This window comes from Helicoverpa armigera, chromosome 12, assembly GCF_030705265.1.
Source record: "Helicoverpa armigera isolate CAAS_96S chromosome 12, ASM3070526v1, whole genome shotgun sequence".
NCBI classification, from domain to species: domain Eukaryota; kingdom Metazoa; phylum Arthropoda; class Insecta; order Lepidoptera; family Noctuidae; genus Helicoverpa; species Helicoverpa armigera.
The window spans coordinates 3,551,167-3,577,305 of record NC_087131.1 but is presented as its reverse complement, the minus strand read 5'-3'; the positions used below and the strand labels follow the sequence as shown (position 1 = coordinate 3,577,305).

The 26,139-nt window shown below is 33.8% G+C and overlaps 1 protein-coding gene across 9 annotated transcripts in view; it reads right to left on the bottom strand.

The window, feature by feature from the left end:
* Positions 1–25,513, bottom strand: part of Mub (mushroom-body expressed) — a 191,628-nt gene extending 166,115 nt beyond the window's left edge. For 6 of the 9 annotated variants that reach the window (XM_049838958.2, XM_049838959.2, XM_049838960.2 and 3 more), the window contains exon 1: positions 25,080–25,512. The gene's annotated coding sequence lies outside the window, so the exon portion shown is untranslated. Of the gene's footprint in view, positions 1–25,079 lie in introns of all 9 variants that reach the window. The other 3 variants (XM_021332756.3, XM_049838952.2, XM_049838951.2) reach the window with 2 other exon arrangements.
* Between the last annotated feature and the right edge of the window lie 626 nt (positions 25,514–26,139).

Sequence of the window (26,139 nt, the reverse complement as noted above, 5' to 3'; positions counted from 1 at the left end):
TAGTGAAATCATTAGCTACTCCCCACGGTTTCATTACTATCCCGATAGTACAACTTCCCCACACGATAAAATTAAGCCTGTATAATATAGTATTCAAATGTACCTATGTGCTATATTACTGCCAAGTTTCATCAAAATCTATGGAGTAGCTTTTACGTGAGAATTACAACCATACACAATCTTTCATAGATCGAAAATTTCTTATAATATACCAAAGTGTATTAAGCAAAGTTGAAATTAATAATAGGTACTAAAATATGAGGCATTAAGGATAAAGATATCATTATACTTGATCATTTAGATGTCTTCATTAATCTGAGCGTACCTATTAATAATTTCCCTCATTAATTTCAAGCGTCTTCACTTTCTATCCAATAGACTATCTTTATTATAGTAATCATATTGTTATCTTTTTTATGACTAAGTATAATGTTTTAACAGTCATACAAATGTTTGATCAGAAGATGCAAAGTTATTTTTTACTGCGTGTAAAGTTCGCGTCTTTAATTCTCTCAGTAATGTAGCTCTCTCTTTATTCTATGTAGGTGGTTTATATAGATAAGACATTAAAATCTATAATTATTAAAAACATTACTAGTTACATATATTCCATCAGTGTACTAAGTAAATTCTAGTTTGATAAAATGCAATTAAACGCACAGTTATGATAATTTCATTTAATTAAGTGCAACGTTTAAACCAGAAGTACCAGGAAGCCAGTAGTGGCTAGGAGGTATGTAGCTTTCTACAGGAACGGTCATTAGTGTGACTCGCTCAATGATCTACTGGATGAACTAAATCATACTTAGTATTACTTGCTTCATAAAGATTACATCGTTGCAAAAATAATATGGGAAATATTTTCTCTAGTTTGGGGTATTGGGAAGATTGTTGGAGATCAAATAAGCAAATTAATAGGTTAAGTCTAAGTATAGTTGTTTTCTTACGATTCGTGTTATTTACAAGCTGTTTGAAAATCTTAAAAACTTGATAATGGATTCTATAATAAATCATAACTTACGCTATTCACCAAAGTTACACCATTAACACATCTAAAAACCAATCCTCCTATAAAACCTCTATTAAAACAAAAACGCATCAACCACATTCCAATTTCAAACCACAGTCGACAAGCAAAATACCTTAGCCTTACAAAAAAAAAACACTACACACATTGCAATTCCAGTAGCGGTATATCTTAGGCTTTATACTGACAGGTAGACGACCTATAAAAAGGCTTCATATGTACTGTAGAGCTAACTCTCGCCTAGAGAGTGTCGTTAGTCAGCAAGTAACTGGATAGTCGTGTAGTCATCTAATACATATACGGCCTTATTTGTCCAGTGCTTGCGTTCTATATTATCTATGGAGTTATGAGTAAATTATGATGGCGGCTATAAGCTGTTGGTGGTGAAGTTATGGTGTTTTTACGATAATGAATTGAATAATTAAGTTTTAGTAGAATTTTATATTTTTTAATCTATAAGAAGGAAATGTATAAACATTAAAATACGAATGCATAAGCAAGTAGTTATCTTTCACCTACTTTTTTTTTTAAGAAACCCCATTCCGAATTTCAAAAGATATCTTTTTTCCTATACATTAGAAATTTTTGAGCCCTAGCCCTTGTCCTTGGTTACCTGAAAATACCGATAAGTTTATCTAGTAGACCCACACAAGTGTATTAATAAATTAGTACTTAACCTTTCATACTGGAATAAGGTTAATCGAGGTGAGATTAACTTGTAGGTATTAACCCTTAAAACCCCTAGTTTTCACTTACCTAACATCACTACAACATTGCTTAGATAATAATATGAATAAAAAATAACACTTGGTATTTTGTAACAGCTATTTTATAACGTGATCGAGAATCGCTGTTATTTATCTTAAACAAAAATCACTAGACTGTGATTTTTAAATCATTCTCCCAATAACGAATAGGGGTCTCTTGCGAGATCTCTAGGAGAGCCAACAGTGCGTGAACATCGAGACTCCCCCCCCCCTACCTACCCTTGTACATGGAGGTATAGCAACTAGAAGCCTCCTTTTAGCTAGGTGAACTATGTTTGACAAAAAGGCTGGCTTATATTTACGGCTTGTTAACAAATAACAATAATGTTAGGCTGTACTATCATGAATTGGCATAATATCATGGTTGTTGAGATTCGTATAAAGTTTCTAAATTCTACATACACATTACTTGTATGCGTTCCAGTAACATTTAGCATTAGTGCCACAAAAAATTGTTTAACTCACACTTTTTTCAATTATCAGTTTCATTTAGTATTTTTACTAACGTACCTATTTATAACTTCAATATTTTCAGTTTTCGGTTAGGTATCTGGATATAATTAAACTCTACCGCATTCAAAATATGCCCCTACTTACGAAAAATCATATTAACCGCGCTATAATCATATTCAAAGTACAAAAATCGCGCAATTTTCTATATGAAAATGGGAAGAGAAACGCTCCAAGGCTCCATTGAACAGATTTTATTAGCTGAGGAACACCACACAGGTCTCATAATCCAATAACTGTCTGAGATGCTGTAGACGATCCATATTTCAAATAACCACCTCACAATGGTTGTTCAGAAGGTTCATTTAGAACGAGACTGTTTGGAGCTGAAGTTGAGAAAACTTGTGAATGGGAAATGGTAAATTTAATACATTTAATTCACCATTTCTACACTATTGGGTATAAGTAAAAACATTATTAGCTTTTTTGCAAGCTTCTGGTAATATTAACATACCCTATTTGGCGTAAATTTTGTCATATTTATTTAAGTTCTTCATCTAATTATTAATAATGTACTTTCTTTTGTAAATATTTGTCAATATTCTTGTGATTGTTATTATCCGCCAACTCCAGTACCTTCACTCTCATTTATTAAAAAAAGAGAAGAATATGTAAACGAAAAATTTTACATATTGTTTTTGACTTAATCTTCTGTCTTCTTTCTGTGTCGGAACTCCCTAAGTTGTATAAATGTTAAGTCAGTGTGGAGTTATTATGTAAGGGACTTATTAACATTGCCTTTACAAACGTCCTCGCAACGGAATCAAAATTAAAATTACCTGTTTAATAATGATGACTACATATAACGTAGAACGTGGTTTCGAGATATCTTTGGCAGATTGAATTTAAATTAAATGAGAAATGTTTTTATTAAAATCGTTTTTAATTTGACAATGTGCCTAATAATAATAAATATGCATTACGTATTGTGAGGTTTTATCTCTGGGGCCCTAACCACTGGTATCTTGGACCCAGTGCCCGATATCAGTGGCCTTCTGTTTTCATATTATATTTCAAAATATCCTGTAAAATAAATAAATAACGATAAAACGCATAAATCTATTTTATATTTAAACAGAATGTAACAATATCGTTATTCTTTATATTCAAAAATTTTATTTGTCACTTAATAAAAACCCTGACTTCAGCTATACGTAGTAATTATAAAAAGTAACCCTCGCCGAAGAGACTCTTCAAAAATCATGAATCGACGTCTGACCTCTTTACATATCAAAATAAATCAAAGAGGGGTTACTGAAGCATAGACTTCTTTGTATAACATGACGACTGAAAATCTGTCTCTCAAGCAAAGAAAAAACATTGTACTCGACTTAGCACACATGTTTTCTTTATAAACAAAACGTAGCGTCGGATGTCAGTCTCTTTTGTCACTAGTACAAACAAACTATTTACATTATCTTTTATGTTTCATTTTTTTTACTTTGTTTCATTGTTTTATTTCTCTTTTATTGGGACTTGTTGAGTTATTCAATGATTTAAAGAAAAAAGATTGCTGGTTTTCTGGGTAGGTTTTTCAAAATGGCCGTACAATATTAGACATGTCTAGGGATGTACGCTTTTACTCTCACAAATCGTATACATGACCTAATCACCTATACCTAGTGACTTTTGATTGTGAAACGAAAAAGTCCTTTTTTCCATTACTCACAAATTGACAACTAACAAGCTAATTACATATCCCCAGCGCCGCATACTTCCGTAACTTGTGTTGTATTAGAACAAAACATTCGATCTCCGGCACGGGTGCCGTCATTGTAGTTGTCGATTTATACCGGGTCAAACACTCGAAATGGAAGCGGCCGGTCTCTTGTCATTGGAATCGAATCGTTTGATTAACTTGAACATGAACATCTCTATATTGTAAAATGGTGGTGGTTTAGTGGTATAGGCTGTTTAAGAGGTTAACTTAATGGACAATATTATATGGGAGAAAAAACTACTTATTTTCTGAATATTTTTAAAATGAGATGTGATCCGTTCTTATCGATCTTAAACCAGGTTTTCAGAAAAAACTAAATACTAATGATAATTTAAATATAAGTAACAAAAATTACTGTCTTTCATTAATTTAATCAAGATATTAACGAGCAGAAGACTCGGTAACACACTAGTTAAATGCTCATTACCTACATACATTACAAATCGACAACGTCACCCAATACTCAGCCACCTCAAAATTCAGAAGACCTGCATAAAACGCATTCCACCAGTTTGAATAACAATGAAATCCACTCGAAGTCGAGACGGTAACGTCCCAAAGCTACGACATACGTCACTCACACACTCACTCGCACACTCACGTAGCTCTCTCAGATATTGAGACGAACATTCGACTCTCATATTGACACGAGAATCTTCTTGCACCGATAATAATGTGATCCGCGGAATCGTATTGAATGGTGCAAACTTTTATACGACTATTAAATGGCGTGGTGCGTTTTATTGCCATTTTATGTGCAAGTGTACGTAGATATAGGTTAGTAGATTATTTTAATAAAATAAATATTCTTTAAAAATAACACACACTTTTTTATGATTTATTTTGTAATGCAAAAATAAAATGGATGACGTAGGCACGACTTAATTTTTTTGAAATTGGAATGTCAAAATTCAAATCAATGAATTCCGCAAGATGGCTGCCGTTCCAGAGACAGTTTTATTTTTTTTATATTTGCAAAAGAAAAAGGAGGAAAAGAAACTAAAATAAGAGTGTAATTTTAGTAAAGAAATTTTGTAAGTAAACAAAATAATTGCTTTAATGCTAACTTTGGAACCTAAAGGAAAGACCTAAGTAAATCTATTTAGTTGTTTCAATACTTATAAATAATACTCGGAAAGCTTATCTTGGAAACACAAAGTTTCTTTCAGTAACCAAAACAGAAGTTTATTTGGTTCACCTCCTCCTGATCCTGTTTAGAATAAATTACTTAAAACCTGTACATAGTAAGGTTTGGTATAAAAATATTGCGAGCTTTGAAAGTACTAAAATTAGCTTCGACATTTATTGATGACCTTTAGTATTTACGAAATAGAGATACTTATATAATACATTAGTAGGACTACTCTATTTTTTTTTCAGATGACAAATTTTAATATAAAGAAAAAGAAACTGGGCTGTGGGATTGTTCGAAAGAGTTTTCATGGCTCTGTTATATAAAAGACTCAAAAACGAACACAGTGGATTTTAGTCAGTAAGAGTCAAAGACACTCCCTCACGCTGGACTCACAGCTAGATATTTAGAAGATTTTACCACAAAAAAAGGATAAAAAAATAGGTCACGTAAACTACTTATTAATGTGAAGAAACTTATACTAACTAAACAATATAAACAGTGTTAATGCTACAAACAAGTTGTGCTGTGTTTAATTGGAAATCCCAGGACCATAAACAAAGTTCGTTCATTTCAACTGGTAAGTGCACTGTTTGGGCGTTAGATAATTATAATTAAGGACTTTGTCTATGTGTGTGTGAGTGTAGATTAGAAGAGGGTTTATTTGATACAGGAAAAAACTATGTAATTTGTAAGTAGAAGTTTTTTTACAACGTATGCTTAACTAGGAAAAGTTACACTAAGAGCTGAAAAAGATAATGTTTTGAACACATTCTCTTCACGACTTTCCTCTTTTGTTGAACATATTTCCACAATAACATAGGCACATAATACCATTAAAAAAATACAGGAAAAAATAAACGTCTTATCTTTACCAACGGAGTGGAAGTTTATCGTGAAATCTCGTGATTTTTCCCGTGTTAATATCAATAGAAGCAGGTGAGCTCATTTTGTATGAATTCGTCGTTTTTATGCTCCTTTGATCTCCCACCTCAAATGTTGAGACATGTAAGTAAAATTACCGCATCGTCTGTATTCAAATATCAATTTTTGTATCAAAGAAACTGAAATGTCTTAACGTAATATTTCGGGGAAAGGAAGTAAAATTATTTTTGTTGTAGACTTATATTTGGTCGTTTGAGTGAGGGAAATAATGATGTTTGCTATTGATTAACGTTTACATATTATATAATAGCTTCCGCCAGTGGTTTTACTTGTATCCCTTGAAAACTTTTCTGCGAACCCGGATAAAAGTCTTCTACAACATGTAACATAATTAACGCACACCCTCAAACACCCCAATTAGAATATTATGTTTTAATCATAATACATACAATGATTTTTTTAATTTAACATGTATATGCATTGTTATCTACTAAATTAGTTATACCAATTCTTGGAGAACTTTTTGGTCATACTACTACGCACGCAAATATCGCGCCGCGCGCCGCTCGACTCGTCACAACATAACGAAACTACGGAAAAAGCCGACAATACACGAAGTCTTATTACTTTGAGTTACGGTCTATTTGAATTTTTTTGACTGTACAGGGTTAATATGACAATAATTTCCGTAGTTTTAATTATTTTTGGGATAAAAAATTACCTATATTAAAAATTATATAAATCGATTCAGTAAACGATTCTGACCAAACTAATTTCAGGATGTGCGTTAATTAAGTTACATGTTGTATATAGCCTTCCTAATAAATTGACTATCTAGTTTTTTGTATTTGTTTTTTATACTTAATATTTTTTATAGTTATTGAATCCGAAACCTACATAATGTTAAGTAGATGATCTAAAACTAAGTAAAGTGTGTTTTTCAAACTTAAAGCTCTTCCCTAAGCTTTAGCAGAATATAACACTTGGATTACAGAAGACTTAACCCGCTTAGGACTCTGATGTTCTGTTAACAACAACAAATGCTTTATACTGTCCATAACTAGACAATGGCTGAACTTAAAAAGATAAACAGGACTATACAGTACTAGTAACTAGTAGGTTATTAGGTACACAGCTCAAGGATTTTTTAACTTAAGAATATATGGGTTCGCGGTAGTTTAATATTTTAGTCGGAGGTGTGCGGAAGTTAAATCGTAAGGATATTAGAAGAAAAAAAAAACGTCCATCATCATCATCATCATCATCTCAGCCATAGGACGTCCACTGCTGAACATAGGCCTCCCCCTTAGATCTCCACAGATACCTGTCGGAGGCGACCTGCATCCAGCGTCTTCCGGCGACCTTTGCAAGGTCGTCGGTCCACCTTGTCGGTGGACGTCCTACGATGCACTTGCACGTTACCTGTAAGTAATAACTGGATTTGAAAAATGTTCTCTAATATGAACATGAATATCGATGTGAGTTATGCGGAATACTTCTTCATTTATTTTAATATCTCCACGAAGCACTGAATGAAACGATTGTCCAGTTATCAATTCAATTCAATTAAGTGATAAACATGGGTTCATTTCTCAGCTTAAATTCCTTTTTAACGTTTTTAAATTCAATTTACGCTTTAAGCTTTATTGCTGCAGATTGCAATACCTTTTGATTATTGTTTTTGTTAGCTTTACGAAATAATATTTGGACTTGAATCTACTTTGAATTATTGACTTTTAATGCCTGTGTGATTTCACATATGTAGGTATTTATGTGTTAGAATCATAGAAAACTTCTTCGCGAACTTGATAAAAAATAGTACCTAGGTATCTAACCTATATATAGGAAATAACATTTCAATCACTTCATCTGTTTTACCGTGAAACTTAAATAAACTCACTATCCGGATTTATAATAATATTAGTAGGACCCTATCTACTAAAATACCAATCCCAAAGTATGCAGTAAACTTCAACTAAAAGCTATCGTTAGTTAACAGGTCCCGCGTGACTACACAATGTGCATTCGGATAACCCACTCGTAGATAACACACAGATTAAATATGCATTTTAGTACTTTATCATAAACATCCCGCAAACAGAGGTGGAATTTGAAAATGGAACTTATAAGAACATGGCTGGCATAACGTTCTTTATATTTGAAAATGGAACCTTATTGCAGATTTTGTTTTGTCGTCATTTTGTCAAAAGAGGTTTGAAAAAAAGAAGGGCGTTTTCGTTCAAAAAGTTATGTTGCTTCAATCATCGGCCTATTTATATATTTATTTGTAAGTACACGCAATTAAGAGGAAATTACAGATACGGCCAATCAACTACATAAGGTAGAATTGCGGTTACGAGCAACCAAGTACAGCTAATAATTTCCCTTCAGACAATTATTGCGCAAGGAGCACAGGATATTATTTCACAAACAGATGCATAGCTACATTGCTTTCCTTCCCTCTCCTGCCTTCCTAAGCCGAGGAACTCGACAATAGTCGAATATTGTGTATTTTGACACTTATTTTCGTCACTATAACATTTATGAAGTATACTAAACCTAGATTTAGATAGAGCATTTGTTACTGTTGCACTGAAAAAATCATATTATTTTAGATAGTTGTATATGTAGGTATAACTTGTTATTTAACTAAAAACTATAGGTACTCAATACAAAAACCCCAAAAAAAATTATATCTCCATCAAATATGATATGAAACGTTCTACTTCGCAAAGGGTTTAGTTCAAGCGACATCTCTTCCCCTTCGACCAAATTTGATCTCGAACCCTGTTCGAAAAACGCGTGGCCAGTGAACCGTGTCAGATTGACAACTGACGAAATACCGGCAGGCTGGGGACACATCGACGGCAACTCGCGGAAAAATTCCGATTATGTAGAACAAGGGAGGTTGGAGTTTACTAAAAACTTTTTGGAGTGCACTAGGTACTGGCCGATAAATCTGGATTTTTGAACAATAACATCTTTTAAACATGATTAACAATGCCTAACGTATAAAATATGTAAGATTATTTTGCATATGACTGAAAAATCATTAACAAAACTAGCAGGAGCTTTTTTGTTAATAGCCAACCAATTACCTATATACAAACACTGAGCTATTACAAAGAAAGCATATGGAACTAAAAACAATAAAACCAAATACAAAATATTCACATCATTGACATCGCAACAGCAAAATTAAATCCTATCAAAAGAAATGCGCACTTTTCTGCAGCGTCGGTTGTAAAGAGAAATAATAAAAATCCCTTCAGTCTGTAAAACAAATTTATTTTCATGTTCTTTGAATCCGTTTCGAATATTTAACGAAACACTGGAAACAGGCGACAAACTGCTAAACATTATATTATAAAGTCTGACTATTGTGAAGAGTGCAATAAGCCAGAGACAATGTTTTCCAAAACAATACTGTTACATGAAGGCTTGACTTCAAACTATAAGTAATGTCTAGTGTTAGATGTTAGTGTGAAAAGCTTATGAAGTTTTGATACTTTTCTATGTACAAGGCGCAGGGATATTTTTGGAATCATTTCAGTATTTATTTGCTTCTATTTAGAATGCAAACAATGTAAAACTTAAAACTAGTATAGTTATCGGCACGAATCTTGAGCTCTGACCTACATCTGCGCAGAAGTGATTTATTAGCTTAGAACCAATCCCGTGACGGCGCGCGGGCCAATCACCGCTTTAGCCCGCCCCCGCGCCTCACTTCATACCACAAAAGGGAAACAATAAATTACTTCTGCGCAGGTGAAGGTCAGAGCTCAAGATTCGTGCCGATAACTACTCTTAGGTAAGTAATGTATTATCCTTATGAATAACGTGAGCTTCAGCAGTTCTGTCTATAAAAAATATAATTCTAAATTATGTGAGTCATCACACTTTAGGTTAATACGTAAACCAATAGCCACGGCTAACAGTCCAATAACTAAACCCAGTGATTCCGAATAGAACGATCTCAATAAAACGTGACTTGACCGTTCAGGAATCCAATTTGAATTTGACAATTGATGCATAAAGCAGCGTATTCACTAGGGAACAAATGTCCCGCGATATCAGTCGCACATTCTGTCTTTTAAATTGTGAACTTTAATTGGCCGAAAATACATAAGTTTGTATTTAGAAATGAAAAGTAAATTAGAAAACAGTTTTGTTGTTTTTTCAATTCGAATTTCGAAGTTGATTACCTTCCAACGATTTAAACTGTTAGACAATGGAAAATACGGATATTTATAAAGAGCGGAATATATTTATTTTCACATTTTCTGAACAGCAGAAACGCAGAACGAGAACCGAATTCAAAGCAAACAAAGAGAAATATGAAATTCGCTGACTATTTTAAACAATTTAAAAAGTCACCTCTTTTAGTTTAAACAACGGCCCAGTTTCCGAATAAATTTTAATGCCTTTTCTCACCGATGCACCCGAAAATAGTAGGCAGAAAATACGACAAATCAATATCGGCTGCTGAGCCAAGCCCACTAAGTTATTTAAAATGCAGTTGACACTTCATTCGAGTGAAAATGCAATATTCGCCTTGCCCATGCGGAAACACGGTTATTTTCAATCGCGTTTTTGTCAAAAATATTCGTTATATTGATTTCGATGGCTTTTATATTATTTCGATTGTTTATTTAATTATGATGGACAATTTGTTGTTGTTTCAAAGGGTTTATTTTATTCACAACTTTTGCGTTGATACAAAACTGTAGATTAAGGCAGAAGTAGGGTCTATGTGTCTACATAAGTGTAAGTACAAGTGGAGTAGGTATCTACCTATACCCTGCTTTGCTACAAAGATTCTCTTCATAAAATGATTGATTTATGAATAAAAAAGGCAAATAAACTCATTAAATTGCTATATTTTCATACTAGAGGTATTTTAACACCATATACCACCATAGCACCATATTTTCCTCTATAGTCTATAAGATAGATGCTTGTCAACAAACATAACGCTGGTAAGCGGTTGACACTGTTCTGAGCCTTACAAATGATAGTCTTCACTCCTACATGCAGGTCATATGGTGGCCAGCACAAATCCTGGGAATTCAGACGTTGTTATATCTTGGTGAATGATGGTACTAAATATACGGTTGCCATGGAGATATTATGTGTTTGTTGTACTTGAAGAAGGTTGGTATAGAATATAAATGGTCGAGTACTTTTCTACAATTAGGGGGTTGTTAAGCATTGCAAAAATAAGAGAATAAATAAGCTCTTTGTTAGGAACATTATCCATTAGGTATGTCTTATAACACTTGATTGGTTAAAAATCAATACTCAAAAAATGTTTGTCTTAAAAAGTTAATATTTGTAGTTTTATGGTTTATTGAATTCGTGATACCAAAATGCAGAAATACAAATACAAGTAAAACTTCAATAGAATTGCAATTTTCAATAGAAAAATACTAATATGTTAGAATCATACAAAGGTGACCTATTTTTCTGACTGTGCATATTGAGTCCTAAGTAAAATTCGATTCAATAAAGCTGTTCATTTAAGCTAGATTTTTATATACCTACAAGAAAATACTAGTTTTGCTCACTGACTGATGGACGTTTTTACATACATATGCCTCAAGAAGTTAATATAATAAGTAAGTCAAGTAATTGTATTGCTTCAAAAATCTAATTTAGTCTTTATTCAATAAGTACTATTTAAGTAAAGGTTAAGTTAGAATTAAGTATAACGAAGTATTTCACTGAAGTTCAAGTTATTTTATTTTGTGAATAGAATAAAGGTCCCTTCTAGGAAGTGAATGTTTATTTGATCAGTTTTTAATTAATTAAGTAGCTGTCGGAATTTAATTCCAATGTTTCCTGACAAACGAAGTGTGTTTGTCGACTTTCCAATGTACTTTAGAAACGTAATTTGTAATGGTATTATTACTGAACTGGCTCCCATGATTTTGTCTGTGCCCCGGGGAAACTGTTTCTCGCACCTAGATAGAAAGTAGCATATATGATATTGTGATAGGTATACAGGCTATATTACCTCTTCAAAACCAGTAAAATATTCACATATCCAAACCTTCACGATTATAATATACCTCCATATAATATACCACCATAAGTGAGATTCGCATTTAGGATTATAATTCCCGATTCTTATAAACAAGAATCAATATACGTTTTGCTAAATGACTGTTGTACGAGTATGTATCTAAGGATACGATACCTGTAATTCCATAATACCGAAATATGTACCTGTTATTCCCTAACATATTTGACAATGTATATTAATTATTCAACAAGGAAGCATGGTCGTTCTATTGAAAGGAGGTCCCTTCTTAAAAGCTTAAAACTTCAAAGACAAGTGTGGCTTTCTGCACGTAACATGTAAGTACCGGTATATCTTCTAATTTTACCAGTTCCTCCGTTGATTTTCTTCCATTTCAGATATAGTTTAGTTATTAGTTTTGAAACCAAAAATATTTCCTGAAATGAATTATACTTGGTTCAAAATTAAAATTACTTTTTTTAGTACTTCGTAAATAAGTGTGTATATATTTTTTGTAAATAAAAAATAGCCAACCAAATTAAAACTTCTTAACAATGGATCATTATTAGGACCTGCATAAAAAATCTGTTCCTGAAAGTACAAAAGAAATGTTACTGTACTACTGTACTACTGTACTATGTACTGTTTATGACGATAACGTAATTTAATCAGCTCCATAGGTACCTATATAAGTATGTGGCTAAAGAATTAAAACCTTTTGGTACATTGTACATATATTATACCTACCTAATGAATACAAACGACTACTCATACAAGTATATCAGTTTTTCAGTCGGTAGACGGATACTCGTGTTATTTATTCACTCAGTTACCGTAATGCGTGTTTGTCACGCTCACTGCCTCAAGTATTTTATATGACACCTTGCTTTAGTAGATATGAGGTTCAAGAGGTATGATATTAATAATGGAAGTATTATATTAAATTATTTGATTGTGAGTTTCAATAAATAACATACGTTTTTACATAAATGCATAGACTTGAAGAGTATAAACGACAAAAAACTATTATCGGTAAAAAGCGTTTCGGAGTTAGGCAGTCCAGTTATGGAGGAACGCTGTTATTTATTTGAGTAAAGTGGTATCCCACCCAAAACAAAAATGTGAAAGACTGCCAAGTTCGATAATATGGGAATGCTTCGCCTATAAAAGAAGTGAGATCTGAATAAGTACCAAGTTCCATACACATACCTCAGTTAAAAATAGTTACTTTTTAATGATGTTACTTGGCAAGTTTTCATACACCTTGTTATAAACCTACTAAACGCAATGAATCAAGTATTTAATTTTCTATTAAAACTTGCCAAGTAATCATCATTAAAAAGAAACTATTTTTAACTGAGGTATGTGTATGGAACTTGGTACTTATTCAGATCTCACTTCTTTTATAGGCGAAGCATTCCCATATTATCGAACTCGGCAGTCTTTCACATTTTTGTTTTGGGTGGGATTTCATTTATTTTTGTAAGGTTGTTTATTTTATTTTTTTCTTATGATGAAGTTAGTTAAAGAAATGTCTCATTTATACTATCTTTTAGATTTTTTAATATGCACTATGTTTCTTACAAAGAAATGAACTAGATTAACTATGACTAGATTTACCAACTGACTGACATGACATGTTATCATATATTATGTTCGTGGATCAAAGTTACACATTCGTTATTTTCGAAAGTGATTCACACTTGGCCGTTTTCAGATTTTTACTTTACTTTGACTAAATACAAACCTTTGTACCATTCGAAGATATATTATATAAATATAGATAAATTTAGTTCGTTTTAGTTCCTTAGGGGTATAAATTTACACCGGGTATAAAACACCTTCATTATTTTGAAACCGACTCACACTTGGCCATTTTCAGATTTTTCCCTTTACCTTGACATAAAGACCTACCTCCATGCCAAATTTCAAGTCAATACGACCATTGGAAGTGGTCTAGGTTTTTGATGAGTGAGTCAGTGAATCAGTGAATCAGTGAATCAGTGTATAGTAAAAATAGCGATTTTCTGACGTCAATATCTCAAGACCTACAATAGGTATATTAATGAAATTTTGTATTTTAGATAAGTGAGGGGGTCTCAACAGATACTAGAAATTTGATATGCGTAAATAAAATAGATTTTGAGTTACAGGGGGGTCGAATTTGGCCCGAAATGGTTCGTGTAATATAACCCACGGCCGGTGTGTCGCCTTTTTTGCTCGAACTTGGCGGACACACTGCCGTGTGTCTAGATTTCAAAAAACCTGATTAATATAAAATTTTTAATAACTTCATTTATTGTAGATATGGCTAACTGGGACGAACAAAGGAACTATGGATACTAAGAGATTGGACATCAGAAAACATGCTGTGTCAACTCCAAATAAAATTGCGATAAAGGCAAGAGGATGATGATTGTCACCTACTTTTGCAGTTAAAATAAAACTTTTACAACAAGAAACATTGCACACAGTTACAGTCATATGTAATCCAATTTAATTGAATTACAATACAAGCAATGTTATACGTCAGTAATTAAATTAGTAACAATAACATGCTCATACTGGGAATCAACAGAGCTAGTACTAACAGATCTTGCTTTATCTTTGAAATGCCATTTCTGATTAATTTACCTACATGGGAATTACTCATGGCTAAGACACGATTAATAATTTTGTTGAAACTCGAACATTATAATGCTCAAATTATAAAAAAGCTTTCAGTTAAATATAAATTCTATTATTGAGTCACAAAATGCATAATCTTTTGAGAAACTCACCTTGTTTTTAAATGGTAATGTACATTGGTGCATATGCCATCAATTTGTCCCTGGCTTGCTTATTTGTTGTCAACGTTTTTGTTCCCTTGAACAGTGTATTCACTTTTTCTATTAAGTACCTACCTACAAGCAAGTAATCCCAATGCCATTACAAATGTACATTTTCTACTACAAAGATAACCGCAAAGGCGACAAGAACTACTTATAAAGGACAATTATTTTTTTATTCTATGGATATGTCGTCGCAGTCTGTGGTTCCACTAAGGTTGCGGTTAGATTGCTCACAATACATCTCGATATCTGTTTCATTGACACAACTATAAAAATGGCGCCCTAGCTGATTTTCATAGGCTTAAAGAACAGTCTGCTGCGCAGGACATCAAATAATAGTGGACAAGCATTTGAGCAGACACAGGTACACTCCTAGTCCTTCACTCTCATAGCCCGATGGGACGGCAATCCGACATGACTGAAGAGAGATCTGGCGCAGGATCTACCTTATGCTTTCAGATTCGGTGTCCGATGCACGGGGTGCATCAATAACCAACTTCCAGACTACGGGCTGCTTTGTAAAAGTTTCTAAGACACCCAAAACGATTTTGTCCTACCAGGAAATCGGGAACCTCGTGCATAGCTTGGCGTTATGCGACAACTAGACTAACGAGGCTCACACAACTATCGATAAATCAGTATCATATCGACATTGAGCCGGCAACATCACTAATTATGCATATCGTATGTGTATTATTCGATAATCAAATTGTCGATATAAATACCTATTGGTTTTCCATTGAGAGTAATTATTTCCATTACATATTCGGGTTATGGAGAACGGATTTAGTCATTGAAGTTATTAGTGGTTTGTTATTGAAATATCAAAGCGTGTTGTTCAATATTAGGGCTTCCTGGGAGAGCTCGTATGTAGCTAGTAAGTACGTTGTTTGTGGTTCAGGTGCCAATTCAGTTACAGGCTCATGAGCCATTAAAACTTTGTCTCTGGTAAGGCATTTAATCGACTTTACCTTGGTCTACCTCGATTCAGGATATTCAAAGCTGGTGGTGACTATTTGCTGGTATTTTGCGACGAAAATGCGCAAGTTTGTAAGGATGAACATAACTATGTAAGCATGTGTGCATGTTTGTTACTCTTTAATGCTAAAACTACTTAGCAGTGGTATACCTTATATGTATATCTGACTATCACAGAAGCTACTTTTTATCCATATGCGGCAATTGATTCTCTCGGTATGCAGGACTTAATTCTGCACTGACGTAACTTATACTGTTATCCAAATATTTAAATCACAACTATACATAACATAACTGTACATAAGTAAGTTGCATATAACCTCAAGCAATGCAATCCGGTACATAATTACCAAATACCAGCCTCAGGAATCCGCACCTAATATAAATAGTTAATAGTATTAATTCTACATGACGTTATACGACACTAGTGGTCCCGTATGTGTTTCGCTAAGTCCTCCATTTTGTTACAAAAACTGATTGACTGATTTTGTGCAAACTTCACATAAACCATTTACTAAATAGTCCGGACAAATCCTAAACATTTGGTAGGATAGGTGAGCCCTTTCTTGGGTTATTAAAATTACAATGAAAAGTGGTATTAATTTTTATATTATTAGTATTAAAAACTAAAAAAAAACACTTTTAGGAATGTTATCCCTGTTATATTAATATTATTTAATCCCGGTCTCTTCCAGACCACAGGACTATAGAGTCCCGGATCGGGGCCGAAGCCAACACGCTGTAGCCCTTTTGAGGCAACTTTAATGAAATGGTGACACAAAATATTATTGATTATTATTAACGTATTAAGTATTATTAATTCTACATGACGTTGTATGACATAAGCTGTTTCTGTTCACGAAGATTGCTAGTCCTTTGAAACCTGTTCAGGAAGAGCCCGCTAAGACCTGACAGGTTGTTGACACTATCGCGCACCTACGTAAGTTGCTCTACAGTTACGTATGATGGGCAAAAACAATGGACATCGATTTTTTTTCATTTGTTTTTTTTAAGGTATGGTTGTGTCATATTTTTTTCGGTAAGATATGAAATCTATGGGATAAAACATGGTGTAACTTTGATCTATATTTTGTGACACAAATTTAAAAAACAAAAAAAATAACTGAGATAATGTGTTCTATACATTTAGAAAATCAGAAGGTGAAGTCCAGCTTTATCCCAATTATTATCATTTTAACCTCAACATATAAGTCATATTTTATTCTAACTACATCCAATTTTAAACCTCATATTTCATTAAAATACCAAAAAAATCACGAGACAAGACTTAAGAGCATAAAATGCCCCATAAAATGGTGGGGCAAAATTGATAATAACAACGAAAACTTTCAGAGCATTTTATAAGTACTATAACGAAGAAAGTGGGCACTTATCTAGTACCGCCGATGTTAAAAATGCGTTCGAGACTTTATGATGTGAAAGCAATAAAATCGATTTTACAACTCGCTTTGAACTCGAATCGAATGGAAATACCGTTTTATAGCTTGTTTTTCTTCTAATGTGTTCCATTAGGTAAATAAGTTTGTTAAGACGTGCTTAATTAGAAAACACGTTGGTACAAGTATAAGAGTATCTACACACACTGCAAACTTTCAGTCGGTTGATAGTATATTTCATAAATCAATTTGCATAAATCAGTATAAGGGTGAATGGTAGTACGCACATGTCAAAGATCTTAGGTATTTAGTCTAGCCGGTATCAGACCTACTGAGTTCTTTAATTGCAGGAAAAAATCTTTAAAAGAAAAATGTCAACTATCGGGTCGACTATAGGTTTACAAAATAAACAAACAAGTTTTCAGCATTCGATGTACTTGAAATTGTTATCAAACGGTTCTTGAATTTTGAAAAGATTCTGTGCCCCATATTTCAAATTTTGGGATCGCGGTGCCTTCAATTATATTACGCTTGGGGTGAGGGCTTAAAATCCATAACGTGGCGTCGGTTATAGCATTAAGTGTGCATTTCCTTTATAGCTTCTCCGAGATTTTTACATACTTTATTCATGGATTTTTCAAATAATATGCTGTATAGAAATATGTTTTAAGTATTGTTGTTAGTAAAGCTGGGGTTCCTATGTTATTTTATAAACTATGTGACATATTCCGTCAAATATAGTGAAAAATTTACATCTAATGATAAGGGTGCAAAAACAGTAGGAGAACTTAACTTACGCTTGTTTTTACTTTACCTACTTTTTTTGTTATATAATTAGTAAACAAATGTATTAATAACAAATAGCCTTACAATTTAAAATTTTGTAAACGTGAAAAAAAATATAATAAGAATAATCGAATTGCAGTATAAAACAATATTTGTTAGAATTAATTAGCTCAGATTGAACGTGAAAGGTATTGTTAATAACTGTTTTATTTGATCTTTAAGAGGTAAACAAGGAAAATGATCAAATGTTGTGAAAACTCTGCGAATTAACACAATATAATTTTAATTACATTTGACTTTTCTTGAATGTTAAATAGTATACTGTTTATTTATCTAAGTCTTCTTATTTATGTAGCAATACTGGATTTAAATAGCTATATGCTAATTACGTATCTAGGTAAGAAAGGTCTTCTTCGAAAAGTATCCTCAAATATTACCTCTATAGTTATATATGATGTTGTATTTTTTTAAACCTTAAATAAATAATAAAATAAATCTTAAAATTGAATTAACATATTGCGTAACACTTATTGTCACAGTTGAGTTAAGAACCTCCCTTTTTGTGGTCGTTCAAAAATTTAAGTTGCCACTAAACTTTGTTCGTTTTTTGTTGTCGCTACAAGTGCTTAGCGACACGTTGGTTAGTAAAAACTAATCTGTGCATCCATTGCGGCTTTCGTTTCGCAGTAAGCGAGTTTCACTGGCAGCCTCTACTTACCGACCGGTATCTTAGGCCGTGACATTAAACCAACAGTAGGTACCACATTTTTGCATCAAAGGTGAAACAAATATTTTCTTTTTGATTTATGTGACATTGAATTGTCTAGAATACAGAAATACTCTCGGGGTTTGAAGATAAGCACTTTTAACGGCATTTTAGGTATTTTTTAAAGGCAGTATTTTTTTCGGTGCGTCCATTGCGGCTACGTTTCACAGTAAGCGAGTTTCACTGGCGGCGGCTACTTGCCGACCGGTATCTTGGGCCGTGACATTACACCGAGCCTAAGAAATGATTCAACCTCGCAAGGGTACCGCACTTTTGCATCAGAGCTATAGAATTTTATAATATAGGTGCTTTTTATTTACAGTTCTTTATATATCTAATACTTTTCGTGTGTATTATATAACTTTAAAATAAAGGGCGTAAAAATTGGTCCTCATCGTTGTCACCCGGTAATGCACAAAGGTGAAACTATTTTTTTCTTGTTGATTTGTGTAACAGTGAATCGAAGTTCAGAACACAGAAATGTTCTCGGGGTTTTTAGATATGCACTTTTAACGACATTTTAAGTATTTTTTTCGGTGCGTCAATTGGGCTATCGTTTCGCAGTAAGCGAGTTTCACTGGCAGCGTCTACTTGCCGACCGGTATCTAAGGCCGTGACATTATACCGAGCCTAAGAAATGATTCAACCTCACAAGAGTACCGGAATTTTGCATCAAAAGAATAACATTTTATAATATAGGTTCTTATTATTTACATTTGTTTATGTATCTAATACTTTTCGTTCGTGTGTATTATATGTATATCTTAAAATTAAAACATATTCCTCCTCATATGGGTAGGTACCACATTTTTGCATATTTTCTTTTTGATTTATGTGACACTGAATTGAAGTCCAGACTACAGAAATACTCTCGGGGTTTGCAGATATGCACTTTTAACAGTATTTTAGTTTTTTTTTAAAGGCAGCATTTTTTTCGGTGCGCTATCGTTTTGCAGTAAGCGAGTTTCACTGGCGGCGTCTACTTGCCGACCGGTATCTTGGGCCGTGACATTACACCGAGCCTAAGAAATGATTCAACCTCGCAAGGGTACCGCACTTTTGCATCAGAGCTATAGAATTTTATAATATAGGTGCTTTTTATTTACAGTTCTTTATATATCTAATACTTTTCGTGTGTATTATATAATTTTAAATTAACAAAGGACATCAAAAATTTGATCCTCACTCGGTGGTGCACAAAGGTAATAAAAATATTTTCTTGTTGATTTATGACAGTGATAGTGAATTGAAGAAGACAGAAATGCTCTCGTGGTTTTGAGATATAGCAATCTTGAAATAATTATTGAAAGTATTTTTAAACGCAGCATTTTTTGTCGTCGTGAGTTTTAGAATTTTTGCTCTTGATTTTTGGCCAACAGTTGCTAGCAAATATAGGTGAGCAGTGTCCTAAAGCAAAGGGCTTGACAACAGAAACGACCTTCATATTTTTGACTATCCTCTCATATTTTCATAACGTCTTTTTTCAGCTATATAATAAATTACTAAGTTAATTCACAAAATCAAACAACCATCAATAAATATTGAGCAAGCCCACCCCATTGGCTGAGTACTGCGTGGGAATAAAGCAACGGGTACACTTTGTGTTTTTCTTCTGCTCAAAGATCACAGTGAAAAGCTTATGTCAATAACAAAAGGATGTATACTTCAATAGAATCCCCTTCAGTATTTTAAGAGAAATTATTTGTATCAATCTCCGACCTGATCTTTTAATTTATCAAATAATCATCTGCCTAGCTTTCTCCCAACTATGTACATTCTATACCACTTAGAAAGATTGGTTGTCAGACTTTCTATCTTCTGAGTACTCGTAAAGACTACCAAATATTTTGAAGTGACAGTAGGTCCCGCCTAGGAATTTGTCGTGTTTTAGAAATAAGGAAAAACTCGTAATGGCAGGACTGTCACTCATCCACGAACCGATCTTGCCAAGATCCGCGTGGTTTTGACCTAGTCACGGGCTCTTCATCAAACGATACGGACATAAATTCATCCATGGATGCCTGAAGGGTTTTCTAGTGTCTGTCAAAATATACCAAGTAGATGAAATAAATGTGTTATAATCATCGGCAAGGATATTGAGCCCTGACCTTCACCTGCGCAGAAGTGATTTATTGGTTTATTGCCTTAAGGCGAGGAAGTGGTCAACAATAATTCCATAACCGGCACGCGCATCTAAGGCGCCAAAAGGGGTCGGAGCGTCTGAGCGGGGCGAGGATAACAATACGCGCGCTAGCTTATAACTAAAAGTCGTAAGCGACAAAATGGTTTTGTAATTTTAATATTTAGAAATGATAATTTAATAAAAATTCCTACTACCATTTTAAAGAGTATGTATATACTCAACTACTAAAAAAGTTAAGAGGCTTAAATCGGTCCCGTTTGCCCATAATATGTGAATCTCTTTTTAAAAAGAGGTATGTTTGATATATTTTTCTCTGTTATAAAAGTTACCTAATCATGTTTCTACAACTAACAAAATAAGGCTTATATCATGAACTTTCAGGTAACCAAGTTGTATTTTGATCCGTTTTGTATTTACTGAGAAAAATTGACATCCTTGGCGCCAAAAATTCCAATTCGTCCTCTTAAGTGTACAGTGTGCAAAGCGATCCCCACTCTTCCGCCGAGAGCTCATTATCCGTGCCGATAACTATATACATCAGTGTCCTGTATCCAAAGTCAGCTGAGCTTTCATCCTTCAATACCATCGAACTTTTTTTCTTCTCTTGATTGATACCCATATCCACTACATTTTGTTGGTATTCCTGTTATTTTCTTTCCACTTTTCAACGAATACTCACTACAGGTAAACTGAAATAAATCACGTCTTTGTGACATCCCTTTTGTATTTTATTTGGGGAATTCAGATAATTTTTACTTTCTTTTATAATACCTACCTAATACATTATTTATTTCTGCGTAACTTTTACTAGTTTTTTTTTTTACAAAGGTACGAATATCTTTTGTTCGTTTTATATCCTGAGATGACTTACTGCTTGTTTATTGTCAAGGGAAACAAAATTAAAGTGACATCGTTTCAAAGAGCTTTGAAGGCCATATTTCAGGAAGGTATTATCTTACTTAAAGTAACTGTAATTACGTATTATTCTGTAACCATAAAACTGTCAAGGAAAATTATCATTTAAAAAAGTACTTAGCTGCATGAGTTAGATACGGTTTAACCAGTATGTCTGGGTTCAATGACCATATCCAGATGGTATTCAGATGTCGTCTCGTGTATCCTAGCAACAGTCTGGACTTGTTCTCAATAATTTATTGATTATTACCCCTCTTATAACTCCATTATAAAAGTTGAATAAGTTAAAAATTATTAATTGAAGAGTTGAAAATGATTACTTGATATGTAGGTTAAAATACCAGGATTTAAAATATCAGGCTATAAAATGGTGATAATATTTCAACTTTTATAGGGATATTTTATTGTCAGTTGACTTAATACTTTTTAAGCTTATTTTTCTGTGACATTTGAAAATAATGGCTGTTACTACATCTAGTACATTTTATTTCTTTTGTAGTTGCTGTTGCTAGCGATTTTGCTCACGTAATACTACTTTATCAGGGCACAAGGGAAGTAGGTACTTCTTTCCAAGGATAAAAAGCATCCTATCTTTTGCTAGGTCGTTTAAGAGCTAGGCTAATAGAAACCTGTTTAAATAGACGCCATTTTTTAAATCTTAAAGGTGTAGTCTGTCTACTGAGACTTCTATTTTTACTAATTAATATGATTTTGATTTTAGATTAGTTCAAAGATATACATGACACATAATCTGGTCGATGAATTGAATATTATAGATTTAAATTCTTCTCATTTCCTTTCCTACTTAAAAACGTTATATATTCTCGACTCAATAAAATAAATGACCTAAATCCAACGGTACCTACAATACTTAAATAATGCATCAATAGGCAATAAACACACCACTACGAAGGTAATCTATTAACACTAGCCGTAAATCTTTGAAGTAGCCGTTAACGTAAATACCATTATACCAGTTGTACATCACTACGGTCCCACTCGGGTCTGAAGAAAAACCTGTGTCAGCTTGTAATTTTTCTCCCCACCCCAATAGATTGTATCGAAGTATATTCCGTAAAAATTGCGGCCACAACCCTCTATTGAATAACGTACAGTCTCATGTAATGGAATATAAAATATGAATAGAGTAGCACTTTCTAGCCATACAGGTCGCCTACAATAACTCTTGAGTCCCTACAGTGGCATACGTCTCCATTTTTGCACCCCGAGCGAATATAATTTAGCCTTTAAAGAGCCGAAAAGGGGAAAGTTCGCGATGTATTTTATTTTATTTGCAGGAATAAATAACTTTGTTGACGTTTGTGTTATAATTTTGTGTTTTTACATTGCAGTACGTTAATGTTTTTCATTTGCTTTTCGCTGCTTTCGAAATTACTTTTGATACACGTAACGTAATATTTTTGCGGAGTTGATTTTTATAGATTTATTTTTCGTTGAGGTAAAAAATATCAAAGAATAATATTTGAGATAATTTCCGGCGTTTGGGACTGACGTGACTGAGCTGTTGATGCGTGGTTTTGATACTCGTTATTGATGTTGAACTCTTCTTGGAAAAAGCCCTGATTTTTTAAAAAATAGGGCTCGGAACCAAGTTAATGTTTTTTTTTTACTATAATTCAGAATAAATCTCTCAGAAACGTTAAAGCTAATCTTTTTGCAAATCCCACTTTTAATGCCACTTATTTACGTGACTTGTATTTACATAGACAAAAGAACAAACGCAATGTTTACAAAAAAAGGTAAACATTGTAATATTACAAACAAAAACAAGAGAAAAATAAATTCGAGGTAAGTAATTGAATCAAAGAGTCATCAATTTTCATTAAGGTCCATTACAATAATGACGTGCTGCCAGAAAATGAAACAAACTCATTGGGATAACTTTTTATCTCAATGAATTCTTTTATACCCTTGGCGATATTGTTGGGAAATTAATATATCAATCCAGGTGTAAATAGTACTTATTCATTTACACCTGGATTAGTATAATCTATCTAGTTTGTTATATTTGTTTTGAATGGTTTAGGTAAGAAGGAGAAAATTAAATTAGGTAACATTGAAGATTATTATATTTTTTAATTCGTCTCTTAAAAATATGACCTTATGAGAATAGTAAAAATAGGTGAGTATAAGACTTTAAACCCAGAAAATACAGGGCTGATAAAAAACAGTATTTGCTAACCCTACGACAAATATAAAAGAGATCAATTTACGTGCACACGTAGACACATGACCCATACAAGTTATGTGACCCATGAAACCGCACGGGACTTCGACAGAGCTCTCCTACTTACTTATAGAAAACCTCTTCCGCAATCCAATATCTTAACCACCAACATGGATTGTATGACAAAATATCCCATATCGACTTTCAAAACAAAAACTTTCATAATGAAATTTATTTAAGACTTTATTCCCACATAAAAGTTAAACAAATTCGAGCAAAAACAAACTTTGCTCTTATTTGTTATACGAAATTGACGACTTATTATTCCAATTTGTATTGTTCGAGAATGTTCGATTGTAATTTATGACGGTTTAATAAATAGTTGCTAATAATAGTTTGTAGCCGAATTAGGTGAAAGTTTCAAACTTCCGCCATATCTTCGCCCTTTCCCGCGCTTTTGTGTGATTTTCGTATTTTATTTGGATACTTAAATTCAATGTGTACTTTGTATTGAGTTATAAACAAATTGCTATTGCTATGAAAGAGATTTCAGTGAAGTGATTGAGAATTTTTACAATAAAAAATAATTATATGGCTATAATAAAAATCGGTGTTACATGAAAACTTTTACAAATGCTTTCTTCTGTAACAATTGTTATAAAATACTACTGACATATTTATTTATCATGACGTAACCAGTCATAATATATTACTTTAAAGACAAACATAAATCGTTTTAGTGGGTAATTAGCAGAACTCTAAATGCCAACACAAAATTCAAAGTCCACTTTAAACAAAGAATTCCACTCAGGTGTAGATTTATATAAGAATTAATTAGCGACACGGATTGCCCACCACAAGATAATTAAAATTATGAAATAATTAAAGTTGCTACCCTCCGTTTGTTTAGCAATCACGCTGTGTCAAGATTAAAGCTATCCAAGAAAGATCTTCTCAAGGACACTTAAAAAAACCAGAAGGATTTTAAAAAGCAGACGCAGCAGGTACTCACCTAGTGCTTGACAGATGCAAATGAGACCGGGCGGCGCGGGGCCGGCCGCTTTTCTATACGGACGCTTTTCCTTTACCACAATCCAAACAATCCTTTTTTGCACCGACCTACAGAATTATACGAAGAGCCGACTAACCACGTGTAAAGTCTTGAATCTAACGGTCCTTCAATTTCACTATGAAAAGTCCAAAACAAAAACTTAGGTAATTACTAAATGAAACTTTACTGACCGTAGTTCGGAGATCTGGTGATCGGACCGTGGAAGGTATTTCACGAAATAAAGGGATATGTTTTTGATAAATGTCGCGTGAGACGCGGCACGCTCGATTTAGTACCGGTAGATTTCGGAGAGATCGTACGTCGCGGGTAGGAGAGGATCGGACACACGATCGGGGAGACCGAAACGATGTGAGTGACGCTGGGCCGTGCGGCGCCTCCCGCCCGCCGGCCGCGGCCGCGAGCAAGAGGGATGCAGCGAGCGAACCCCCCAACTCGCGAATATCGCCACTCGGATCACCTCGCCAGAGTCTCAAGTGCTCTCCGCCGCCGGCAACGCTCTCTCCTAGAGGGAGGGCTCCCGGCTGCCCAGGAACAAAACGACACAACTCACATCCACCAACACACTCCCGTTTGAAACTTAAAGCTGTTGTTTTAAAATAGAATTTGATAACTAGGTCACGAGATGAACACCTGACGTTCGGCGTCATATCGAAAAACGTATGCCCCCGTTGGCTAGGTGTAGCAAATACCATAACGAATACTTTGGCTGAACACGCGCCATATTATGCAACGTTACGTCTTGTATCCTCCGGCCCAGCTATTACCTAGTTCAGATGCTTTCGACGATATACTTAAGAGGGAAGTTTTGCTTTGTTTAACAAAAAATATTCCTGTTTAATGTACCTAACTTATTCAGCAATTAGGATTATTTAGTTTATTTGTGGTACTTTTATGTTAGGGTGATTAAATTATGGTAAAACGCGTTCCCGGAACTCCTTTCTCATGTGGCGGCTGCGATCGCGAAGAACGCACACAACAGCCATCCATCAATCAATTAGGA